This window comes from Ranitomeya imitator, chromosome 4, assembly GCF_032444005.1.
Source record: "Ranitomeya imitator isolate aRanImi1 chromosome 4, aRanImi1.pri, whole genome shotgun sequence".
NCBI classification, from domain to species: Eukaryota; Metazoa; Chordata; class Amphibia; order Anura; family Dendrobatidae; genus Ranitomeya; species Ranitomeya imitator.
In genome coordinates, this window is record NC_091285.1 from 258,283,934 (window position 1) to 258,310,525 (window position 26,592).

Here is a 26,592-nt window from a genome sequence, read left to right on the forward strand (position 1 = left end):
ACAGGAAGAGTTGGATGACTCAGAATAGTCTCAATTTCATGTACAGGTCCTTCTCAAAAAATTAGCATATAGTGTTAAATTTCATTATTTACCATAATGTAATGATTACAATTAAACTTTCATATATTATAGATTCATTATCCACCAACTGAAATTTGTCAGGTCTTTTATTGTTTTAATACTGATGATTTTGGCATACAACTCCTGATAACCCAAAAAACCTGTCTCAATAAATTAGCATATCAAGAAAAGGTTCTCTAAACGACCTATTACCCTAATCTTCTGAATCAACTAATTAACTCTAAACACATGCAAAAGATACCTGAGGCTTTTATAAACTCCCTGCCTGGTTCATTACTCAAAACCCCCATCATGGGTAAGACTAGCGACCTGACAGATGTCAAGAAGGCCATCATTGACACCCTCAAGCAAGAGGGTAAGACCCAGAAAGAAATTTCTCAACAAATAGGCTGTTCCCAGAGTGCTGTATCAAGGCACCTCAATGGTAAGTCTGTTGGAAGGAAACAATGTGGCAGAAAACGCTGTACAACGAGAAGAGGAGACCGGACCCTGAGGAAGATTGTGGAGAAGGACCGATTCCAGACCTTGGGGAACCTGAGGAAGCAGTGGACTGAGTCTGGTGTGGAAACATCCAGAGCCACCGTGCACAGCCGTGTGCAGGAAATGGGCTACAGGTGCCGCATTCCCCAGGTAAAGCCACTTTTGAGCTACAGAGAAGCAGCACTGGACTGTTGCTAAGTGGTCCCAAGTACTTTTTTCTGATGAAAGCAAATTTTGCATGTCATTCGGAAATCAAGGTGCAAGAGTCTGGAGGAAGACTGGGGAGAAGGAAATGCCAAAATGCCTGAAGTCCAGTGTCAAGTACCCACAGTCAGTGATGGTGTGGGGTGCCATGTCAGCTGCTGGTGTTGGTCCACTGTGTTTCATCAAGGGCAGGGTCAATGCAGCTAGCTATCAGGAGATTTTGGAGCACTTCATGCTTCCATCGGCTGAAATGCTTTATGGAGATGAAGATTTCATTTTTCAGCACGACCTGGCACCTGCTCACAGTGCCAAAACCACTGGTAAATGGTTTACTGACCATGGTATTACTGTGCTCAATTGGCCTGCCAACTCTCCTGACCTGAACCCCATAGAGAACCTGTGGGATATTGTGAAGAGAAAGTTGAGAGACGCAAGACCCAACACTCTGGATGAGCTTAAGGCCGCTATTGAAGCATCCTGGGCCTCCATAACATCTCAGCAGTGTCACAGGCTGATTGCCTCCATGCCACGCCGCATTGAAGCAGTCATTTCTGCCAAAGGATTCCCGACCAAGTATTGAGTGCATAACTGAACATTATTATTTGTTGGTTTTTTTGTTTGTTATTAAAAAACACTTTTATTTGATTGGATGGGTGAAATATGCTAATTTATTGAGACAGGTTTTTTGGGTTATCAGGAGTTGTATGCCAAAATCATCAGTATTAAAACAATAAAAGACCTGACAAATTTCAGTTGGTGGATAATGAATCTATAATATATGAAAGTTTAATTGTAATCATTACATTATGGTAAATAATGAAATTTAACACTATATGCTAATTTTTTGAGAAGGACCTGTATACCCAAAGTCAGTGCCAGGAAGGGGTGCCAAAGGTCCAACAATAATTCTTGAGGCCCACTGTTCAGCTACATGTAAATATTACATTACCCTGATTCACAAATTGACCTCGCTTTTATATAAATTGTAAACTGGATAGTTTATTAGCCCCTTCACGACATTTGACATATGTTCACGTAATGGTCGGGAAGGGGTAACCGCAAAATTATGTAAATTTAATGCGGGCAATAAACAAGCCCTCACATGACTGTTTGCAGAAATATAGGAAAATTATAGGCCTCAAAATATGGAGATGCAAAAACTTTATTTAAGAAAAAAAAAAAAGTATTTTATACCTCCTCCATTCAAATCTAGGGGTCTGCATGCATGTCAGTGTGTTTCCATGGACTGTGTGTAAAACACATAGACAAGTTTGTTTTTTGCAGTCAGCATGGTCCGCAACATATTTGGAGCACAAGCACATTGATGACATCAGTGTGTCATCAGTGTGACACATAATGAGACCGCAGATCAAGCGGTGGCGGCAGCAAGGTTACCGCAGTTCATTGGCCGGCTCACACAGAGCTTACCGTGGGAACCACTGCCTGTGAAACCTGTGGTAACCTTAACTACATTGTTGCTCATCACTGCAGCCGTGTTTTCATGCTAAGCTCATTGTGTTCCAATGATTATTGATTAACAGCGGACATGTGAGGATTACTTAGATTTTTTATTTTCAGGTTAATAAATTGATAAAACAAGTTTGGAGAGTATTTTTCAATTGAAGGACTTTTCTGTGTGTGTTTCTTTATTAATTTTGACTGCGGGGTTAGTAATTGGGGTGCCTCTCCATTACTAACCCCTGGGCTTCATGTAAGCAGACATAAAACAGCTGACATCAACTCCAAAACTATTACCCACTTGCCAATGCACCAGGGCAAGTGGGAAGAGATAAAGCAGAATAGGCAAATCTAATGCAGACTGTGAGCCCTCGCGGGCAGGGTCCTCCCTCCTTATGTACTCGTGTGCCTTGTTATCTGCTCATGTTTAATGTATTTGTCTATATTTGCCCCGTATTCACATGTAAAGCGCCATGGAATAAATGGCGCTATAAAAATGTATAATAATAATAATAATAATAATGGATGCACCATTTCTGGGGTGGCTGAGGGCTGGTGTTCTTAGTCTGCAAAGGGGCCAATATCAATGGCCCCTCCCCCAGCCTAATATCAGCCCGCAGCTGTCTATTTAGCCTTTGCTGGTTAGTAAAAACAGAGTGGACGTATTTGGGGGGGTCCCCCTTTTTTAATAACGAGTAAAGGCTAAGCAAACAGATGTGAGCTGCTATTAATAGGCTGGGAGCCTTTATGGCTACTGGCCCCTTCCCAGAATATTAACACCAGCCAAAAGCTGTCTGCTGTTCCTCAGCTGGTTAAGAAAATTAAGAATGACCCCACGCCTTTTTTGTTTTAAATTTATTTAATTTGAGCAATACACAGATGGCAGACGGCGCTAACTATACTGCTTTTCCCAGACGCTGGTTCGTGTCACACTGATAGTGCTCACGGATGTTACACACGGACATGAATAGCATCGGTACTGATTTTTCTAGATTGTGAGCCCCATTGGAGACAGCGATGATAATGTGCGCAAACTGTAAAGCGCTGTGGTATATGTTAGCGCTATATTAAAATAAAGATTATTATTAAAGATTATTTTTCTAGTACCAGAAATAACAGGACATGTGTATGAAAGAGGCCCAAGTGCGTGATAACAGCCAAACATAAAAAAATCTATGTAAATCTGATATCGCTGTACCAATAACAACCCGGAGCGTTGTCTAATCAGTTAAACTGCATGAGGAACAGCATAAAAAGAAACAGAACAAATTCTTAACCTGCTGTTGATCTGTTCATTCTGTCTCTCAAAGATTGCAGTATGGCTCATGTCATATTTATCCTGCGCTCTATGCTGAGCGCTTACATAATGGTTTCCATGTAAATCTGTAACCAAGAAGTATCGTTTCTCCTTATGGAGAGTGACATGATAAGCATGTCGAGGTGAGGAGACTTAAAGCCGCAATGCTCCTCTGGGAAATAAGCAAATTGTCTCTTCAGAGAGGAAGAGAACTAAAGCTCTAGTGCCATCTATGGGAAGTAGCAATCCTAACAGTCAATGTTGACCCTTTACTGAGCCTTGTCACATGACTTAGGATAATAGCCTAACCAGAATCTCAATTTGCAGACACTGTGTTTCGGGGTACTGCCCCTCGTCATTGCAAAGTGGAGATCTGGTTTGCCTGATTGAGAGGCATCTGACGTGGATCCAAGAAGTATCAGAGGAGCATTGCGGCTTTAAGTCTCCACACCTCGACAAGCTTATCATGTCACTCTCCATAAGGAGACACAATACTTCTTGGATCCCGGTCAGACACCTCTCAATCAGCCAAACCAGATCTCCACTTTGCACTGAGGAGGGGCAGTACCCCGAAACACAGTGTCTGCAAATTGAGATTCTGGTTTGGCTATTATCCTAAGTCATGTGACAAGGCTCGGTAAATGGTCAAAAATCAGCACTACACCTGTAGATAAATTCCCAGAGGGTTGATAAAATGAGGTCACTTCAGAGGGGATTCTGCTCTTCTGGAACTTAAGGGCTCTGTAAATGCAGTTTGCCAAATATTCTATAATAATTTGTTCTCCAAGTGTCAAATAGCCCTCTTTCCCTCCTTGTTGTATGGCTAAGCAGTACGATACAGACTCATATAGGTATGGCCACATTCAGTAGAAATTGTGTGACAAATTTTGGTGCCATTTTTATAGTGGATGCTTTCCTGAAACGGAAAGTACTTGCAAGCAGCATAATACAAAGAATAGCAGGTTTACCCAGAATCCTTTGCAGTAGGCGGAGCTATGCAAATCATCTCTTTTCACCCCTGTCTAATCCACAGCGCTTGGAAACGCCAAGCGTGCAATGCTGCGGATTAGTTCCGCCTACTGCAAAGGATTCTGGGTAAACCTGATATTCTTGGTATTATGCTGCTTGCAAGTACTTTCCGTTTCAGGAAAGCATCCACTATGTATTTCCTTTAAGTAGAGGGCTTTTCGGTCTCTTTCGTCCCGCTACATTTAGCCCAACTTGGGTCTCTCCCTAAGTTGGCTAGCATATATATATGGCGCCATTTTTACTCATTTTCCCATGTGAAAATGTAAAATTTGAGGTTATAACAACATTTTTGTGGTAAAAATGTAATTATTTTTTCTTTACTGCCCAATGGTATAACCTTTATATTAACTCATTGAGAGGTGTAGTTTGTTAAATTGGGTCACTTATGGGAGTTTCTGCTGTTCTGGCACCTCAGGGCCTCTTCCAGTGGGTCATGGCACCCTCAAACCATAACAACAAAATCTTCACTGTTTTCCACCACATATGGGGTATCCGCGTACTCAGAAGAAAATGATAATATAATTTGTCATGCAGTTTCTCCAGTTACCCTTGTGAAAAAGCCAAATTTGGGGCTAAATCAACATTTTTGTGGGAAAAAGTAACATTTTAATTTTATTTTTCCTTCCACATTGCATTAATTCATGTGCCACACCTGAAGGGTTAATAAACTTCTTGAATGTAATTTTGAACACTTTCATGGGTGCAGTTTTTAAAATGATGTCACTTTTGGGTATTTTCTGGCATATTGGCCCCTTAAAGGCAACCTGTCACCCCGGTTTTTCAGTACGAGATAAAAATACTGTTAAATAGGGCCTGAGCTGTGCGTTACTATAGTGTATTTTGTGTACCCTGATTCCACCCCTAAGCTGCCGAAATAACTTACCAAAGTCACCGTTTTCGCCTGTCAATCAGGCTGGTCAGGTCAGATGGGCGTGGCGACATCGCTGGTTCTTCCCCCAGATCTTGCATATATTTCCGTTGGTGGTGTAGTGGTTTGCGCATGCCCATCTTCTGAATCCACTGGGCAGGAGAAGTAAAAACGCGCGATCGGCGCTATTTCCCTGGTGATCTGTGGGGGCGGCCATCTTCCTGAGGCCGCGCGTGCGCATATGGAGTCCTCTGCTGCCCGAGGATTCAGGAAAATAGAGATCGCGGCGGCCATTTTCCTGAAGTTGAGATGCGAACCCGGCTTCAGGAAAATGGCCGCCGCGATCTCCATCTGCGCACGCGCGGCATCCCGCGGCCATTTTCCTGAAGCCCCGGGCAGCAGAGGACTCCATATGCGCACGCACGGCCTCAGGAAGATGTCCACCCCCACAGATCACCAGGGAAATAGCGCCGATCGCGCATTTTTTATCTCGTACTGAAAAACCGGGGTGACAGGTTCCCTTTAAAGTCGCTTCAAACGTGTTGCGGTCTTTAAAAAAATTTGTTTTGTAAATTTTGTTGGAAAACTGAGAAATCGCTGATCAACTTTTAACGATTCTCACTTCCTAACAAAAAAATATGTTTCAAAAAAGATGTCGGTGTAAAGCAGACATGTGGTAAATGCTATTTATTAACTATATTGTGTGATATAACTATCTGGTCGGCCTAATTTTACCACTAACATGAAGGACAACATGTCACGAAAAAACATCAGTGGGATCCGTTGAAGTGTTCCAGAGTTTTTACCTCATAAAGAGACAGGGGTCAGAATTGTAAAATTTAGCCTGGTCAGCGAAGTGAAGGGGATAAATTAATGATTACATGTCGCGCTGGTAAGTATCAATCACGTGTATTGTTCAGATAGGTGTGTGGGAGGCCCAACGGGGAATTGCCTGCTTTTCTATGGGCCAGTCCAAACCTGCATACAGTGCTAGTGAATGTTTTTGGGATCTACAATACATTTTCTTCTGCTACACACTACATTAGAGCTCTGCAATGCAATACTTGCAACAATTTCGACATCCCGGACATTTATGTTTGGGATCACCCCTAAAATGGATAAGAATAGCCATTTTTGAATGTGGTTTACAGAGAGAATGTCCTTTTATGGTTTGGGCCACAGGATTGTCCTGGCAAAATATGCCTGTTGGAAGGTATGAGATCCACCAGATTGCGTTTGGTTTTTCTTCCTCTGACTGCAGTGCACATTCTGGATCAAATAAACGACCAGTTACAGAATGAATTTGCTCCAAAAACGTAAGAAACCAAGTAGGAACAAAACTTGTAAAATACTTACCGATCCTTAGAGGAAATATGGTGTACTAAGTGAATACATGGTAGAATCGGTTACTAGAATTCTAAAGACATAATATGTACCGTAATTTTCCTCACTGAATTATCGATATTAACATGATAAAATGAATCTACCATTCGAAAAGTTCTATCAGAGCAACAACATGTTTCTACACGTGAATGCTGCACAAAACACTGAACCCACAAGGTCACTGTTCCCGTACCTTGCCGTCAGGTGGAAATCTACTTCTAAGGAACTTCTAAAGCCTAGCAGATTTGTGACTTTTGGAAGATTATAGCTTCTGTATACAAAAGCTTGCAATGAAAAACTGTTTCCCGCTGAATAGACTTGTGAGTCAGATCAAGAACCGTTCATTCGATCACAAAAAAAACCAAAACATTCAATTCTACAAGAGATTGATTCTTTGACACAGAATGGTATATTGTGAGGTCTCCTGCAGGAATTGAGCTTCAGAAGTAAAAGTTTTTAATCAACACCCTATAATAAGAGAAAAGATCTACCAAAACATGCCTTTAATAACATCGGGGGGTGGGAATGTAGATGTGGCCTTTAAAATGGTATTGATAACTGGTAAAACAAAAGGATTTCATAGCCTTCAGAAAATACTCCACGGTTTCCAACAGTATACGACTTTGTATAGGAAATGGAAAGAATGAGTCCTTTAAACTATTAAAATTTGAACTACAAAGGGGTCTTAAAAAGTAAAAAAAACTTGCTGTCTATACTTGTCAAATTCATGACCCTTTCCCTTTTTGTTGGACAAAAGAAGCACTGCTTGGCACCGATAACTCACAGTTTTTGTTTTCAGGGCAAATATTCTTTTATATAAAACATCATATTCATGTGGCATTCTTAACTTTAACCCCTTCATGACCCAGCCTATTTTGACCTTAAAGACCTTGCCGTTTTTTGCAATTCTGACCAGTGTCCCTTTATGAGATAATAACTCAGGAACGCTTCAACGGATCCTAGCGGTTCTGAGATTGTTTTTTCGTGACATATTGGGCTTCATGTTAGTGGTAAATTTAGGCCAATAAATTCTGCGTTTATTTGTGATAAAAACGGAAATTTGGCGAAAATTTTGAAAATTTCGCAATTTTCACATTTTGAATTTTTATTCTGTTAAACCAGAGAGATATGTGACACAAAATAGTTAATAAATAACATTTCCCACATGTTTACTTTACATCAGCACAATTTTGGAAACAAAATTTTTTTTTGTTAGGAAGTTATAAGGGTTAAAATTTGACCAGCGATTTGTCATTTTTACAACGAAATTTACAAAACCATTTTTTTAGGGACCACCTCACATTTGAAGTCAGTTTGAGGGGTCTATATGGCTGAAAATACCCAAAAGTGACACCATTCTAAAAACTGCATCCCTCAAGGTACTCAAAACCACATTCAAGAAGTTTATTAACCCTTCAGGTGCTTCACAGCAGCAGAAGCAACATGGAAGGAAAAAATGAACATTTAACTTTTTAGTCACAAAAATTATCTTTTAGCAACAATTTTTTTATTTTCCCAATGGTAAAAGGAGAAACTGAACCACGAAAGTTGTTGTCCAATTTGTCCTGAGTACGCTGATACCTCATATGTGGGGGTAAACCACTGTTTGGGCGCACGGCAGGGCTTGGAAGGGAAGGAGCGCCATTTGACTTTTTGAATCAAAAATTGGCTCCACTCTTTAGCGGACACCATGTCACGTTTGGAGAGCCCCCGTGTGCCTAAAAATTGGAGCTCCCCCACAAGTGACCCCATTTTGGAAACTAGACGCCCCAAGGAACTTATGTAGATGCATAGTGAGCACTTTGAACCCCCAGGTGCTTCACAAATTAATCCGTAAAAATGAAAAAGTACTTTTTTTTCACAAAAAAATTCTTTTAGCCTCAATGTTTTCATTTTCACATGGGCAGTAGGGTAAAATGGATCATAAAATTTGTTGGGCAATTTCTCCCGAGTACGTCGATACCTCATATGTGGGGGTAAACCACTGTTTGGGCACTCGGCAGGGCTCGGAAGGGAAGGCGCGCCATTTGACTTTTTGAATGGAAAATTAGCTCCAATTGTTAGCGGACACCATGTCGCGTTTGGAGAGCCCCTGTGTGCCTAAACATTGGAGCTCCCCCACAAATGACCCCATTTTGGAAACTAGACCCCCCAAGGAACTTATCTAGATGCATATTGAGCACTTTAAACCCCCAGGTGCTTCACAGAAGTTTATAACGCAGAGCCATGAAAATAAAAAATAATTTTTCTTTCCTCAAAAATGATTTTTTAGCCTGGAATTTCCTATTTTGCCAAGGATAATAGGAGAAATTGGACCCCAAATATTGTTGTCCTGTTTGTCCTGAGTACGCAGATACCCCATATGTGGGGGTAAACCACTGTTTGGGCGCACGGCAGGGCTCGGAAGGGATGGCACGCCATTTGGATTTTTAAATGGAAAATTAGCTCCAATCATTAGCGGACACCATGTCACGTTTGGAGAGCCCCTGTGTGCCTAAACATTGGAGATCCCCCAGAAATGACACCATTTTGGAAACTAGACCCCCAAAGGAACTAATCTAGATGTGTGGTGAGGACTTTGAACCCCCAAGTGCTTCACAGAAGTTTATAACGCAGAGCCATGAAAAAAAAAAAAAAATTATTTTCTCAAAAATGATCTTTTAGCCTGCAATTTTTTATTTTCCCAAGGGTAACAGGAGAAATTTGACCCCAAAAGTTGTTGTCCAGTTTCTCCTGAGTACGGTGAAACCCCATATGTGGGGGTAAACTACTGTTTGGGCACATGCCGGGGCTTGGAATTGAAGTAGTGACGTTTTGAAATGCAGACTTTGATGGAATGCTCTGCGGGCGTCACGTTGCGTTTGCAGAGCCCCTGATGTGCCTAAACAGTAGAAACCCCCCACAAGTGACCCCATTTTGGAAACTAGACCCCGAAAGGAACTTATCTAGATGTGTGGTGAGCACTTTGAACCCCCAAGTGCTTCATAGAAGTTTATAATGCAGAGCCGTGAAAATAATAAATACGTTTTCTTTCCTCAAAAATAATTATTTAGCCCAGAATTTTTTAATTTTCCCAAGGGTAACAGGAGAAATTTGACCCCAATATTTGTTGTCCAGTTTCTCCTGAGTACGGTGATACCCCATATGTGGGGGTAAACTACTGTTTGGGCACATGCCGGGGCTTGGAATTGAAGTAGTGACGTTTTGAAATGCAGACTTTGATGGAATGCTCTGCGGGCGTCACGTTGCGTTTGCAGAGCCCCTGATGTGCCTAAACAGTAGAAACCCCCCACAAGTGACCCCATTTTGGAAACTAGACCCCGAAAGGAACTTATCTAGATGTGTGGTGAGCACTTTGAACCCCCAAGTGCTTCATAGAAGTTTATAATGCAGAGCCGTGAAAATAATAAATACGTTTTCTTTCCTCAAAAATAATTATTTAGCCCAGAATTTTTTATTTTCCAAGGGTTACAGGAGAAATTGGACCCCAAAAGTTGTTGTCCAGTTTCTCCTGAGTACGCTGATACCCCATGAGTGGGGGTAAACCACTGTTTGGGCACACGTCGGGGCTCAGAAGGGAAGTAGTGACTTTTGAAATGCAGACTTTGATGGAATGGTCTGCGGGCGTCACGTTGCGTTTGCAGAGCCCCTGGTGTGCCTAAACAGTAGAAACCCCCACAAGTGACCCCATTTTAGAAATTAGACCCCCCAAGGAACTTATCTAGATATGTGGTGAGCACTTTGATCCCCCAAGTGCTTCACAGACGTTTACAACGCAGAGCCGTGAAAATAAAAAATCATTTTTCTTTCCTCAAAAATTATGTTTTAGCAAGCATTTTTTTTGATTCACAAGGGTAACAGGAGAAATTGGACCCCAGTAATTGTTGCGCAGTTTGTCCTGAGTATGCTGGTACTCCATATGTGGGGGTAAACCACTGTTTGGGCACACGTCAGGGCTCGGAAGTGAGGGAGCACCATTTGACTTTTTGAATACGAGATTGGCTGGAATCAATGGTGGCGCCATGTTGCGTTTGGAGACCCCTGATGTGCCTAAACAGTGGTAACCCCTCAATTCTACCTCCAACACTAACCCCAACACACCCCTAACCCTAATCCCAACTGTAGCCATAACCCTAAACACAACCCTAACCGCAACACACCCCTAACCACAACCCTAACACCAACACACCCCTAACCATAACCACAACCCTAATTCCAACCCTAACCCTAAGGCTATGTGCCCACGTTGCGGATTCGTGTGAGATATTTTCGCACCATTTTTGAAAAATCCGCGGGTAAAAGGCACTGCGTTTTACCTGCGGATTTTCCGCAGATTTCCAGTGTTTTTTGTGCGGATTTCACCTGCGGATTCCTATTGAGGAACAGGTGTAAAACGCTGCGGAATCCGCACAAAGAATTGACATGCTGCGGAAAATACAATGCAGCGTTTCCGCGCGGTATTTTCCGCACCATGGGCACAGCGGATTTGGTTTTTCATATGTTTACATGGTACTGTAAACCTGATTGAACACTGCTGCGGATCCGCAGCCAAATCCGCACCGTGTGCACATAGCCTAATTCTAAAGGTATGTGCACACGCTGCGGAAAACGCTGCGGATCCGCAGCAGTTTCCCATGAGTTTACAGTTCAATGTAAACCTACGAGAAACAAAAATCGCTGTGCTTCTTTGTGCGGATTCCGCAGCGGTTTTACAACTGCTCAAATAGAAAATCGCAGTTGTAAAACCGCAGTGAAATGCGCAGAAAAACCGCGGTAAATCCGCCATAAATCCGCAGCGGTTTAGCACTGCGGATTTATCAAATCCGCAGCGGAAAAATCCGCAGAGGACCAGAATACGTGTGCACATACCGAAACCCTAACCCTAGCCCTAACCCTAACCCTACCCCTAACCCTAGCCCTAACCCTACCCCTACCCCTACCCCTAACCCTAACCCTACCCCTAACCCTACCCCTACCCCTACCCCTAGCCCTAACCTTAACCCTAACCCTACCCCTAACCCTACCCCTAACCCTAACCCTATTCTAACATTAGTGAAAAAAAAAAATTTTCTTTATTTTTTTATTGTCCCTACCTATGGGGGTGACAAAGGGGGGGGGGTCATTTATTATTTTTTTTATTTTGATCACTGAGATAGATTATATCTCAGTGATCAAAATGCACTTTGGAACGAATCTGCCGGCCGGCAGATTCGGCGGGCGCACTGCGCATGCGCCCGCCATTTTGGAAGATGGCGGCGCCCAGGGAGAAGACGGACGGGACCCCGGCTGGATCGGTAAGTATGATGGGGTGGGGGGGGACCACAGGGGGGGGATCGGAGCACGGGGGGGGAATCGGAGTGCGGGAGGGGTGGAACGGAGCACGGGGGGCGTGGAACGGAGCACGGGGGGGCTGGAACGGAGCACGGGGGGGTGGAACGGAGCACCGGGGGGGGTGGATCGGAGTGCAGGGGGGGTGATTGGAGCACGGGGGGGTGATTGGAGCACGGGGGGAGCGGACAAGAGCACGGGGGGGAGCGGAGCACTGGACGGAGGGGAGCCGGAGCAGTGTACCGGCCAGATCGGAGGGCTGGGGGGGCGATCGGTGGGGTGGGGTGGGGGCACACTAGTATTTCCAGCCATGGCCGATGATATTTCAGCATCGGCCATGGCTGGATTGTAATATTTCACCCGTTATAATAGGTGAAATATTACAAATCGCTCTGATTGGCAGTTTCACTTTCAACAGCCAATCAGAGCGATCGTAGCCACGAGGGGGTGAAGCCACCCCCCTGGGCTAAACTACCACTCCCCCTGTCCCTGCAGATCGGGTGAAATGGGAGTTAACCCTTTCACCCGATCTGCAGGGACGCGATCTTTCCATGACGCCGCATAGGCGTCATGGGTCGGAATGGCACCGACTTTCATGACGCCTACGTGGCGTCATGGGTCGGGAAGGGGTTAAAGGGAATCTGACAGTAGGTTTTTGCAATTTAGGGGTAGGGAGCCAGATTCCAGGGATGTGTCCCTTACTAGGCTGTAGTTTCAATACAATCAGCATTTTATAAGCAGGAGGTTATCACTACCAGACTAGGCCTCACATGTAAGCCAGTCCAGATAAGCTGATTGACCCTGCCCCAACTCTGATTGGCAGCTTCATTTATACATTGCCAATCAGTGGTGCGGCCCGAGTTATACACATCTCAGCAGTCTGACCACTGCTACACCTAACGCTATTGTTACACAACCATATTTTTTCTCATCTGATAAATCAGTTAAATTATGCTCTTCACTCTCTGATCAGACTCTGATTCAGAGTGTGATCTGATTTTCTCAGATGTCGAGAAGATTGAAAAGAAAAATTTCTCCCTCTTCTCCATTTTGTCAGGAAATCGGATCCTACGTGGATGTCATCCGAGTGTGGTCCGATGTTTTTGACTTACCCAGAGACTTGCATGGCCGAGTGCGATCTGATTTACGGATGCAAACTGTGCATTCTGCAATTTATTTTTTTATTTTTTTATAGCCTGAAGAAGAAAAATCGGATGTGTTTTGATGGATCGCGCTAGAACAGGAAATATGTTGTCTGCACGGACCCTAAAGCAGAAAACTGGGATTCTATCAAAACTACACCAAGCAGTCTAGTAAGTGATACATGTCTGGAATCAGGGTCTCTGCCCCTACATTATGCTGCTCTCAGATTTTATAACAAAAACCTGGTGACAGATTCCATTTAATGTTATCGGATAAGAGCAGTCCTTGGTACATTTTGATTCATATCATGGAATAAGTTACTTATTAAAAGCCTACTACAATTTTTTTTCTTCTGCCAGCTGCGGATGAAAACAATGGCTTGTAGGCCTTCACTTTAATTATTCAGTGCGGAGAAAATAGGTTCTTATTAGTGTATGGAAAATTCTGATTTCATTTCATAGGGTAATCCATAATAAAAGAAAAATGCAATACAGAGTGTGAATTAACGAGGACATAGAGAGTCTACAATGGAAATGGTCATCAGCTGACCTAGAGCATCAAGCCAAGACAATAAAATAACATGGTTTTAATAATCCAATATTCTTTTTTCTTGGTCACTTTTCTTCATTAAATAATGACGAATAGTAACTCCCACAGCCTTGAGCGGCTCCTCGGGCTCATGAAGCTCTCCATTTCTTTGGGTAGAGGTCGCCTGGTGCGCACACCGGAAAACTAGATTAGATCCTTAACAAATTCTTCCTATTGTGCGCAATTTAACAAGGGGTAGAAGAAGCGCCACAGCGAGTATATAGAACGCCATCTGCCTTACCGTGTTAGGGCTTTACTTTTTGACCGATATTATGATTAAGGTATTTAAGATTGACACTTAAAATTGGAAGAAATACAACCGAACCCAAATCAGCTTAGCGTGTATATTAACTAGAATCGTAATGAGGATTTTCCAATGACACAAAGCTGGCTTCTGAATTCTCAATTTCCCGATAGTCAGTGTGTATCATCAGATATCAAATGTAGACAAGATTACAACATGCTAGACATTTCTAGAAATATCCGCAGAGGAACCGGAAGGTATAAAAGGAGTTGGATAAGAACCACACACATTCTACAGTCCTGGGGAAATGTTAGCGTAATGTCAGCGATATCCCATTTGCTATAATGCATGTATGGTTTGTCCTAGCTTTTCACAGGAAATGCGCTCAATCTTCACTAAGCTAGCATGACACAGGCGTCACCATGAGTCTAGACACTATTAGAAGCACAGAAAAAGAAAATAGTCTCGGCGCGGAGGATTTAGCTAAGACAGCCGATAGTAGGGAATGAACATTATTGTCAATATTGCCGTTAGAAACAAAAAAAAAATCGAGGCGTTTCGAATCTACTGATGACCAAAATATCTTGAAGGGATGATTGCTATGAACGGAATAGCAGACAACCCAAGCAAGAAAGACCAGTGCTAGAGTGCTGCAATAAAAAGCGAACAAGAGAATATCACCCTAATCAGTGACTGCCAGATAATACCTCTAATAAGTCACGCTCATAATGGGGTTGCTCCTTTTGATTAAAAGTTAATCCCTGGCCGCTGGCTTTTATAAAATAAACAATCTGCGCTGTCCTCACATTTACCGGGTCCACTGATGAATCTCGCCGCTACTGGCATTGGTTGCGGCACTGGCGCGACATCAACAGCAAGGCAACCAATCAGTGCCCTCAGCAGCTCTTGGCGGGGTGTTCCCATATAGTCCTGCTCAGAGACCCTGATTGCTCTGCTTGGCTTTGGGTGCTACGAGGACGTCATGTGAATGGCGCAGGACCAGCAAGTTGTAACCAGTGATCTCACTGACTGGCACTGGTTGCAATACAGATGTCGCATCAATAGTGCAGCAGCCAAACACCGGGAGCCTCCTCTGTAGACCCGAGGAAGGTGATTACTGTCTGGATTGGTTCCTTATAAGAAACTTTAAATGAAAGGAAACAACATCCTTAAACAACAAGAAGCCTAGATTTAGCTTCTTGCTAACAAGCATGCGCTCATATCACTTTAGTACTTAATGCTGGTCCTCACCCAGGGTATCTCCCATTTTTCCAGAAACTTCAAGACATTCCAGGGGTAAAATTAAATTGCAAGCCCTACTAGCATCAGGAACGTAAAGGGTTATCCATTCTAGTCCAATTCTTACTCTATAGAAGAGATGTTGAAGCTGTTTGCAATAAGCTGTTGATATGGTGTCAATGCCACAGCCAGACACGGGGAGCGGCACCAGCGACTCAGCACTGGCCCCAGGGACGGTAAGTAAAGCGTGGTTTGTTTGTTTTATAACAAACTGAAAACAGGGACTAAGATTTTCTGAAAATGGGCAACTTTTTAAAAAGGTGGCTCAATCTCAAGAAATCAGGGCTAGTCCTGGGTCCAAACAATTCAACTTCCAGCTTAGGTTCAACACAAGAGAGACTCAAGAGAGACTTTTCTGAGACAGTATGTCATCAGTGACATGTAAGCATCAGCTGTGACAAAAAGTAAGCTGGCCTTCCTATTAACATGAGCCACTCAGCCAGCCCCCTTTACACACTGCTCTGATCGCATGCCAACATTGAGCACTCATGCGTCAGACCCTTGGGCACTGAGATCTGGTTCTGATGGTTCTGATGCAACCTTCTTAATTCAAGTTTATTGGTGAGCTGTATACTTACAATTTACTGATACAACTATATTTAATGTAGCATTAACAAACTGCATATTTACACCTCAATATATACTTTGTCAAGTGTATGATGTAATGGAGGTAAAACAAATGCATCATGCGCCAACACATGGTATATAAGGCTCCATAGTGTGCATTTATTATGGTGAACATCAAGAACACGAAAATCATATAATCATATACTTTCTTGCTGACATAAATTCACAAGTCAGAGCTCTGATCTAAAGTGTAACTGTTGTTACATAAAAAAAAAAAAATACATATATATAATATTTACCAGGACCTCCCTTTTCAGCTAAATGCAAATGTAACATTATCCTTAATCACTAATATATAACAATGAATGGGGTACATTGGTGAATAACTAAGATGCTGCCTCTGTCTGTAAATAGTGATTCACGTATATTGCGCCAAGTACTGCTCATGTAAGAGGGTGGTGGTCCACTTTTGAAGAGAGGCCCACCAGAGGATTCTCCTGTTCTCCTCTAGGCCAGTCCAAGTCTGGGCGCTGGTGATGAGTGGTGGTCTGGGTCCTGGGACACCTGCATGAGTTGCACACACAGGCTCAGTAGTAAGCCTATAGGTCTGTACGTGTATTCTCACATACGGTAGACAGCGCTATGAACGCAACTCACGCAGGAACTGTGGACTCCAGAGCAGTGTTGTGACTGATCACTGGGGGTCTCAGGCCTCAACCAATCAGAAGCACTGTGCAGCACCTGTCATACATTAAAAAAAAAACTTTTACATAGTGACAGGTAAAATTTAAAGCATTATTCTCACTATGCTTAAAGGGAACTTGTTTTTACCAGAGTTTAGTTTTGGTACAGTTTCATTACTTTTTTTTAGTTTTTCTCTGATGAAAAAATGAACTGATGGAAGATTTTCAAGCTTCTCCTACCAAATGGTCCATCAAAAACGGACACACAGATGGAAACCAAGTGCTGGACGATTTTTTCAAGGACCCAAAGACTTGCATTGGCTATTTTGATCAGAGACTCGGATCACAGTTGGACAAGTCACTGTGATTTTTTATGGACCACTCAGTCCACAAGAACACACGGACATATGAACTGCCCCATAAACCATCATAGGTCCTACCCATGAAAAAACACAGATAGAACTTATATGAGAAAAACTGATATCTGAATGAGCACCAAGGCGTACTACACCATTATTGTCTCTGTTCAGTAAGGTCAAATTTTTAGATTTATGAACTTGAATAAAAGATGTCTGGTAGAATGACTCAGGGAGTTTTTATTTTACTAACAATAAGATAATCCTATTAGTGCCTGGTATAATGTTTAGTTAGATTTATGCAACAGAGCACTCCTTGTAGTCTGATCTTTGTCTCCCATCCTGAGCTTATAGCATTTTGTTGTGTAATAGCACTGGGATCAATGAGGCCTGCATTATACTTACATTATGGTTTTTCAGAAACACGGAACAAGCCAATTCTCTAAGCGCTCTTCAGAACAAGACATACATGTAAATAATTGAACTGAAGCTGTAAGCAATCCTCCTACAGCAATGGAAGGCGAAGAGAAACAAATCCGAATTCATACAAGTAGTCTACATAGATTATATATATTAGTGCATTGAAAAAGTTTTAATACCTTGTGAGCTTTTCAAACTTTCACATTACACCCACAAATATATTTTATAGAAATTTCATGTGCTATGCCAATTCAAGAATTTAATTTGTGAAGTGTATAGGAAATTATTTTAATTATTTTCAAAATATAAATCTAAAAATGTTGATCTGTATTTGTATTCAGCCTCCTGTAGTTCAATTCCCCTAAATAAAAATGTAAGTGACCAATTGCCTACAGAAGTCACATAATTAGTAGATTGAGTCCACTTAAATGTAATTTATTCTCAGTATAACTACTGCTGTTCTGTGTAGGCCTCAGATGTTTGTTTGTGAACACTGGGGATCAAACAGCATCATGAAAACCAAAGAACACATCAGACAGGTCAGGGATAAAGTTGTGGAGAAGAGAAAAGTATGGTTAGGTTATAAAAAAAAAATAGCCCAAGCTCAGAACATCTCACAGAGCACTGTTTCATCTATCAGCCAAAAATGGAAGGAGTATAGAACAACTGCAAACCTACCAAGACATCGCCGTCCACCTAAACCAACATCCCAAGCAAGGAGTGAACTAATTAGAGAAGCAGCCTTGAGGCACATGGGCACTCAGGAGGAGTGCAAAGATCCACACCTCAGGTGGGAGTGTCCACAGGACAACTATTAGTTGTACATGCCACAAATCTGGCCTGTATGGAAGAGTGACAAGAAGAAAGACATTTTTTAAAGCAAGCCATAAGAAGTCTAATTTGAAAAAAGCCATTTAGGGAACACAGCTAGCAAGTGGAAGAAGGTGCTCTGGTAAAATTAGAGTGCAAAACGCTATGTGTGGCGGAAAAATAACACTGCACATCACCCTGAAAACTCCATCCTCTGTTAGGACTGGCGGAACGCACCAAGTATAAGGTGAAATAATATTGGTGCGTTCGCAGTCCGGGGTCCACCGTGCAGGTGAAAACCTGCTGCTAGTAAATGGCAGCGCTATATGGCGGTGGAAGCGAACCCTGTAAAGCCACAGGTCCGCAATACCGCACTAATGAGTGCAAGCAAGGAGTCAGCGAACTCAATCCCAAGACTCAGGGTTGAAGTCCGTACAGACTACTTGCGCACAACACCGCAACTGGGTGTGTTAGGTATAGTTATAGCACCGAAGTGCGAACTGTGCCGTGCTGGCAGACACCACTAAACACCCGGACGTGGGTTAGGAAGCGCACTACTGGCGCGTGGCGCCGCACTGGCGGTCACAGCAAAAGACGCTGATTCGGGTGTAACACGTTGAGTGGTTAGTCGGGCGCTAGGTAGCAGCCATACTCCTTACGCGAACAGTCATACAATAGGGTAAGGGTATTTAATGAACAACTTGCACTCACAACAAACACACGTATAGAATTGTACACTAGCGCATGGCCGTGCGGTCATGCGAAGCTTATATAGCTGGGCTGCAGCATGTTCAGGACTTTCCAATAAAGGACCAATGGGAAGCTGCCACAGAAGTTAGCACCTTCAGGAACTTCCAAGAGGACCAATAGGAACCGCTGCAGCATCTCAGCATGTGACCCTCGATCTCCAACAGGAGATCTCACCCTGGGCATGCTCAGAAGGGAAAAAGCAGGACTTAGTCCCAAAAGCGTCGGCTCGCTGATGCCAAAGCTGGAAAAGCAACAGCAAGCCTAAGCACAGAGTGAGACTGAGCCAGACTCAAGGACTGACGTCTCCGCTGAGCAGGTTCCACTGCGGCAGAAGAATGGGAGACTGCAGCAGAAACGGCCCGAGATTCCCCCTGTGCAGAAGCGGGAACTCGACCCCTAACATCCTCACCGTCAAACATGGTGGTGGCAGCATTATGCTGTGGGGATGCTTTCTCTTCAGCAGCTACAAGAAAGCTGGTCAGACCTGATGGGAAGATGAATGAAGCTAAATACAGGGCAATCCTGGAGAAAAACCCATTAGAGACTGCAAAATGCTTAAAACTGGGCAGTAGGTTCACCTACCAGCAGGACAAGCCTCATACATACTGCCAAAACTACAATGGAATGGTTTAGATCAGTGTTTCTCAACTCCTATTGCATAGGCGATGGAATAATGCTTGAGCAGGTGATGAAATTATCACCTGTGCAATACTATGGAAATCCTGAAAACATGACCTGTTGTGGGGTCTTGAGGACTGGAGTTGAGAAACACTGGTTTAGATCAAAGCATAATCATGTGTTTGAATGACACAGTCATCGCTCAGTCCTAAATTTTTGGCAAGATTAAAAATTGCTGCTCACAAACGCTCTCCATCCTATCTCACTGAGCTCAAGGTAGCTTGCCAAGAATGGGCAAAAATTTCGGCCTCCAGATGTGCAAAACTGTTAGCGACATACCCAAAAAGACTTGCAGCAGTAGTTGCAGCGAAAGGTGGTCCTAACACAAATGCCCGTCATAATTTTCAGACTTATATTTTTAAAATATTCAGAAAAATATAATTTCCGTTACACTTCACAAGTGCTTGCTACTTTGTGTTGTTATATCACATAAATATATATAAGTTCGTGGGTGCAATATGAAAAAATGTGTAAAAGGTATGAATACTTTTTCAAGGCACTGTGTAATATATATTTTTATATATATAGTCCTCAGGAGTTGTTGAATCGATTTGTCTAGCAAAATTTTACGAGACATCATTTGCAATGTTTTTCTCTTGTGTGACATGGGGATCAGGTGTTATTAAGCCCTGACAGCAGCTATGCCACTGGATTATCTTCCAGTTACATGTCTAAAAGTGGTTTGCTATGAAAAAAAATAAATTATAATTAGCATATAAGAACATGTTTAAAAAAATAGAGTCAAGGTTAATGAATTTGCTCTGTCGTTGACTTAAGGACAAAACCCATATGGATCGTCAAAATATATTGCCATGGTAACCTAACAATGAATCGTAGAAGCTCCATCACTTCAAGGTACGTTACCAGCAGTCCTAACAATAAACATGTTGCAGAGGACAAGGACAGACAAGAGAGTCAGTATATTGAGTTTTGCATATATCAAGTGTTTCAAATATTGCATGGCAATTCTGAAATAATAAAAATGATTTCCCTCCCAACAAAATCCAGTTACTATGCTGTCAGAGGAGACAAACATTGGGACTTAAAGGGCAATGGTACTAATGTACACTACTTCTTTAAGGCTGTGTTAGAAAAAACGCTCTTGTACCAGGGCTCTTCAAGAGTAGATGTTAAACAGTTTTAGTTGTAATTTTTTTTTTACTATCTCATTCATCTTATTACAACGTGTAAAAATCCATGTGCTTCCAGCTAAAACAACCACATTTAGTTGAATCAAATGGATGGTCAATTGCAGAAATGTCTGCATTAATATCTGCCATATGTGAATCCACCCAAAAGGGGCTGGATTAAAGTCTGCAGTCATTCTATGTGACTGCAGACTTTTGACTCCTCACAATGTGTGCACTGCACGCTGTCAGGATTCTCCGGTGGAGGCGGCAAGAGAAATTTGAATAAATTAGGTCACATGCCGACTAGACATGCTCAGCCTTGCTCAGTTAACTTGTATTAAGACCTTGCATGTCTATTAGGAATGTGGCCAGAAGTATGTAAATCAAATACTAGCTGTCATGTGACCACCTGCTCACAGAATCCTAGTAGCGTGCGATGCGCACACCGTGCGTTTAGCATCCAGATGTCTGTAGTAACATAGTGTGACTTTCATCCCAAACCTGGACAATCCTTTAAACTCTAGAATGTCCCCCTTTAACTACCGTACTTTGCAGGGTTGTATTTAAAAAAATATGCTGCCCGTTTCGGTATGTGTCTTTTTCAGGCGGCCAAAAACATCCCTTTATCAAGCTGAAGACGCTTCAGGTTTACAAAATAACAGAAAAGGAGGGTTTCCTGAAGTGTCTCCTGCTTTTTGATTTTTTTTGTCATTTCATGAACACTGACGGTTTGAACCTCCAGCAGGTTATTTTTTTTGTGATCATCCCTGAGTTTTTTCTGGCATCTTTTGTACTGACATTTTTTTAACTCAACAATGAAGAAACTGCAGCAGATTTTTGAAGCAAAGCGTCTTTTAAGCTTTCCCATCGACTTATATTGTTAATTATTGAAGCCCTTCTTCAGAGTATAAGAACGGTCCGCTCACTTATTTTAACGGCTTGATATATGAACAGCAAGTCATTTTTATATGGAAATTAATATCTTCAATCTTTGGAGCATTTGGATTAAACATGTCTGAAAAAAAACAATCTGTGAACATGGCCTAAACATTCAAATCTACAACACCCGTCATAGGAAGTATGGAACAGACTGGAAGATTGGACAACACGGGGTTTATATGTAGTCGGTGATCATAGAAACACAGTAAGGACACAAAACATCAGGATATTTTAATGATATAGAAAATATTTCAAGTTCAAGCCATTTTTCACAGTAAACAATATGTGTGCATGCAAAAGACTTTTTAAAAGGTAAAATAGCCTAGAAAATGAAGTATATAAATTTAACAAAAAATGGGTGCATTTTCCATAGTGACAAATCGGGGAGCTGCTCAAATTTTCCAAAGAGTCTCTGAAAGTAAGAACCGGAATCTGAAGACCTTCATTTTTTACATACAGTAGGTCACTGCTTACATGGAACCTTTCGACTCTCATGATCTCCCTAAAGTGCCACCACAGCTGGGGAAACAAGTTCCCCCATATTCATGTTGCCGATCACAGCGCTAGTGTAACACTGAAAATGAATTCTCAATCACTCATGCGCACTATGGCAATGAGTCTACCGGTGTCTGTTGGGAGATCGATCACCAGGGAAGTGCATGGGGAGGTCTCCAGCAGATCTGGAGAAGACATTGGATGACTCAGGAAATGGATATGTTCAAGCCTATTAAGCACGAATAGTACTACCGGAGTCTGTTGGGTGATCGATCACCAGGGAAGTGCATGGGGAGGTCTCCAGTAGATTTAGAGAAGACATTGGATGACTCAGGAAACGGATATGTTAAAGCCTATTAAGCACGAATAGTACTACCGGAGTCTGTTGGGAGATCGATCACCAGGGAAGTGCATGGGGAGGTCTCCAGCAGATTTGGAGAAGACATTGGATGACTCAGGAAAGGATATGTTAAAGCCTATTAAGCACGAATAGTACTACCGGTGTCTGTTGGGAGATCGATCACCAGGGAAGTGCATGGGGAGGTCTCCAGCAGATTTGGAGAAGACATTGGATGACTCAGGAAAGGATATGTTAAAGCCTATTAAGCAAGAATAGTACTTTAGAGGGTCAAAACTGCTAAACGACTCCCTTTCAGGTATATGCAGACCTCTCACAGCGAACGATCTGCAGTGAAATCTGAAGTGGTAAAATCTGCTTCCAGTTCCCTTGCCAATATACAACAGTGTTATGCCCATTTCATTACTTGTACAGGGTAAAATCCCCAGTCCTATCCTCAGCTGCAGACTTCAGTTGTGCAGAAACCACCAGTTTATGTTGCATATTTTTTTTAGCATTACATGAATGAGATTTCTTGAAATCTAATTCACAGTTACGTTAAGAGATTTTCTGCAAGCAAATACACAGCAGACCAAAAACGTCTTTACGTGTGCCTCAAAAGCATGTCAACAGATCAATTTTCTTCCACTTTGGAGGTACAAAGCGACATTACGTCTGAGGTCCAAGGAACATCCAAACACCATAGAAACAAAGAACAAAGTTGATCCAGGTACATGCAACGATGTAACTGTTCCGGATCTTTCTCAAGAATTATAGAAAGGCCACCCATGGTTGGAACATTGCACATCTCTGTGTTAAAGAACAACACTTGTGTTTTTGGATCTTCTATAGAAGGAGCGATTCAGGCATTCTGCCCTGTGATAAGGCCAGGTCATTGCCAGTACAGATGGGAAGAGAACATCATCCTCCCTCCATATCACAACACATGATTATGCTCCTATGTTTTATACAGTGCAGCGAGTGTGAACCTAGCCTAAGAAGGCAATATCCAGAGTAAAGCAAAATGTGAATAGCAAGCAGTCACGCTTGGAGAGAACATTATGCTTCATCCAAATGTTATACACATCATGATACCGGATGGATACAACAAGAAGTCAGTTACATGTTAGAGCTGCAGCTTATGACTCCATGACCCATCAGAGTTTCATTCATTAAAGAAAGCCAAGGATAGCTCCAAGCGGACCGCCATGGACAAAAAAGGGAGATTTTCAGCATTTCTTTACCTAATATTTAGTTTTTGGGAACTAACCAAATTACAAGCTAAACTATAGCTGAAGGTACAGGCACATCCTCACTAGGGCCAGGCACAATACTCACAATTTAGCTATTTTACAACAGGGAGGGAGTTTCTATTATCTTACAACCAGCAGTTAAATTAGACAAAGGTGTGAATATTCCCTTTGTTGGCTCCAGTACAATGGGAGGAGAATTCTCTCTAACAATGAATCCAAAAAAGCATGTCATAGTGGTGGAGCAGCAACATCCTGATATAACCACAAGTAACACTGGGAAGATAGAATCATAGTCTTAGAAGAATTCTGTATGCCGCATCATCCGCACTGAGTCCTCTTGGAATAGCATTAGGGTCTGGCAGGAACTGTTGTGCATGTGTGATGATGAATTACTAATGTTCCCTGCTAGATCAATGGCAAGCTGGTGTAGGGGCAGCACTGACAGCACATCCAGCATGTGCCTGTGACATGAGGCAGACACTAGCATAGCATCACATGTTCAGGCACATAGTGGTCCACAGCCCCTTGGAGGGGGCATGCCAGTGATCCACCACTACAGCATGACATAGCCCCCCACACATATGGGCAAGGAGAGGGTCACACAACAATACCCAGCATTACACACCCACCACAGACCATTTCATTGCTGCCTACATTTCCCTAAGCATCACCTTAGAAGACACAATGTGCAGAAGCCCCCAATCCAGGGATACATAATCACAAAAAGCATGAAACAAAGCAAAAGGAAGGAAGGAAGGAAGGAAGGAAGGGTACCTGACAGATGCCATTCCAGGGGTGTAATTCCAGGTTGGTCAAGTGCAAAACCCTTTTTAGCAGGTTACTATGGAAATGCTCTTCCAGATGGGAAAGGCTGAGCCCTGCATCCCATTCACCTAGTGCCACCCAGTGATGCCTGCTGCCAGGACTCCTTCCCCGGGGGACAAGGCTTGCAGATCAGCTCGTCACCGTGCCAGAGCCTGGAAGCAGCATGCCATCCTCACACCAGTCTGGGCTGAGAGCTCTGCAGCAAGTGGCGCTGTTCCTTGGTTTCCAGGCACAAAAGCAGCAGCCACGCAGGCTCTGCACACAGCAGATACTGGATCATTGCATGCTGCACACAGCCTGGCCAGCACACCAATCAATACTGCTAACCCCTTGTATGCTGCAAGGCTCCCCCAGCTGGCACCATGGCAGCACCCCCACTGATGCTGGGTAACAGCTGAGAGCAGGCACTGAGTGCCACCAGGGCAGCAGATCATTGCCTCCCTCTCCCCTCTGCTTGGAGGGCATCCAGGAGGACAGAGGTCAATACCAGCAGGTGGACCACTAACCCCACATTCTGCTAGGAAAGAACTAAGGGTTGTAAAGTAAAATGTCAAGAAACTGGAATAAATGAGAAAATATATACAGTATATACTAACATATCCATACATTGTGCGCCAGCATGTGGGAACTCCACTGTTGCTGTACAGGTAAAAACGTGAGGTTCTTAGGTAACATAATATAATATAAGCACCTTACAGTTCTTACATGTGCAGCAATAGTGCTTCTATGAACTTCACTATTATGGTGGAGTTCATAGAAGCATAAATCACAGTGTGCTGAGCATCGTATATGTATGGCATATTGTACATCCGTATAGGGTTGAGCGAAACGGATCGGACAAATTCAAAAATCGACGACTTTCGGCAAAGTCGGGTTTCATGAAACCCGACCCGATCCTAGTGTGGGATCGGCCATTAGGTCGGCGATCTTCACGCCAAAGTCGCGTTTCGTATGATGCTTTCAGCACCATTTTTCAGCCAATGAAGGAGGACACAGAGTGTGGGCAGCGTGATGACATAGGTCTCGGTCCCCACCATCTTACAGAAGGGCATGACAGTGATTGGCTTGCTTTCTGCGGCGTCACAGGGGCTACAAAAGGGGTGTGCACGCCGACCGCCATCTTACTTCTGCCGATCTTAGCATAGGGAGAGGTTGCTGCAGCTGCATCAGAAGAAGGGATATAGTTAGGGAGGGAAGATTAACCCCCAAACCGCTTGTGCTGTAGCGATTTACACTGTCGAACACCACCATTTGTTTGCAGGGACAGTGGAGGCTATATTTTTGTGCATCAGCTCTGTAGCTTATTAGGCTGCCTTATAAGGCTCCCTCATAGCTGCATTGCTGTGTGCACGCTGCTGTGCAAACCAACTGCTTTTTTAAAAGCAAACATCCTGTTGCTCCTTTCGGCACAGTTATCTTGTTTATTTGTCCACACTTTTGTGTGCAGCTGTCCTTTTTATTGCTGCCATACTTTTCCTGAGATCATTGTAGGGAGATTGAAATTGTACTACAGTCCTTGTATTTTTTCATATATCTTCCAGCCACTTTCTGCCACTTACATTGTGTTGTTATATACACTGGGCCTGAGTTTTGGTTCAGTCTCCCCCCAAAAAAGTGAGATTCAAATTCTCACAAAGTGGATATACTTCAGTCCTGTTAGTTTGTCGTATATCAGCCAGCCACTTTCTGCCACTTAGATTGCGTTGTTTTATGCACAGGGCCTGAGTTTTGGTTGTCTCCCCAAAAAGCAGGGAGATTTAAATTCTCAACAAGTTTATATACACCTTCTACCTTGCTTTACAGTACCATATAACGGTTGTTATATCGGTTAGATTTTCCAAAAAATGAGGAAGTCTGGTGGAAGAGCCCGTGGGCGGTGGTTGCCAGCTGGTACTGATGGTGGTGGTGGTGCATCTGGTGGTAGTGGCAAAAGCACGATAGCACCTA

The 26,592-nt window shown here is 42.9% G+C and overlaps 1 protein-coding gene across 2 annotated transcripts in view; it reads right to left on the minus strand.

The window, feature by feature from the left end:
- NAV3 (neuron navigator 3) overlaps positions 1–25,094 on the minus strand; it is a 1,008,138-nt gene extending 983,044 nt beyond the window's left edge. Inside the window, exon 1 of one of the 2 annotated variants that reach the window (XM_069764543.1) lies at positions 24,595–25,094. The gene's annotated coding sequence lies outside the window, so the exon portion shown is untranslated. The remainder of the gene's footprint in view (positions 1–24,594) is intronic. The other variant, XM_069764542.1, reaches the window with a different exon arrangement.
- Between the last annotated feature and the right edge of the window lie 1,498 nt (positions 25,095–26,592).